Here is a 426-nt window from a genome sequence, read left to right as displayed (position 1 = left end):
ACGCCGGGGCCTCGCTCTAAATCCGCATCTCCTCTCCACCACAACACGCCGCCACTTAGACTGGAAGCGGGAGGCAGCTGGTCGAAGCGACCCCCGCTGGATCCCAGGCCCAACAGACCTTGACACAGGAAAGCACCTGGAAGATCCATGTTGGAATCGTGGTTGGGCGGAAGGATGGATGGACTGGGTTGAACTGAGCTGAGTCCAGGTGAACTGACAGAGCTGACATGAGCTGCTAGGACAAGGTTAGCTGGATTGAGTTGGTGGATCAGCAGAGTAATTATCTCATTGTTGACACCCACATGAAGTGTGCCCAGGGCCAGCCAGGCTATGAAGAAAGCAGTGTCTTTGCCGGAAGACAGCAGTAGCCTGGGACTCTACCCAAGACCAGCTAGACCTGCCCGTGCCGCACAGGGGACAGCAGGA

Source organism: Myotis brandtii, unplaced genomic scaffold, assembly GCF_000412655.1.
Source record: "Myotis brandtii unplaced genomic scaffold, ASM41265v1 scaffold64, whole genome shotgun sequence".
In the NCBI taxonomy this organism is placed as follows: domain Eukaryota; kingdom Metazoa; phylum Chordata; class Mammalia; order Chiroptera; family Vespertilionidae; genus Myotis; species Myotis brandtii.
Note: the sequence above shows the minus strand (reverse complement) of the source record.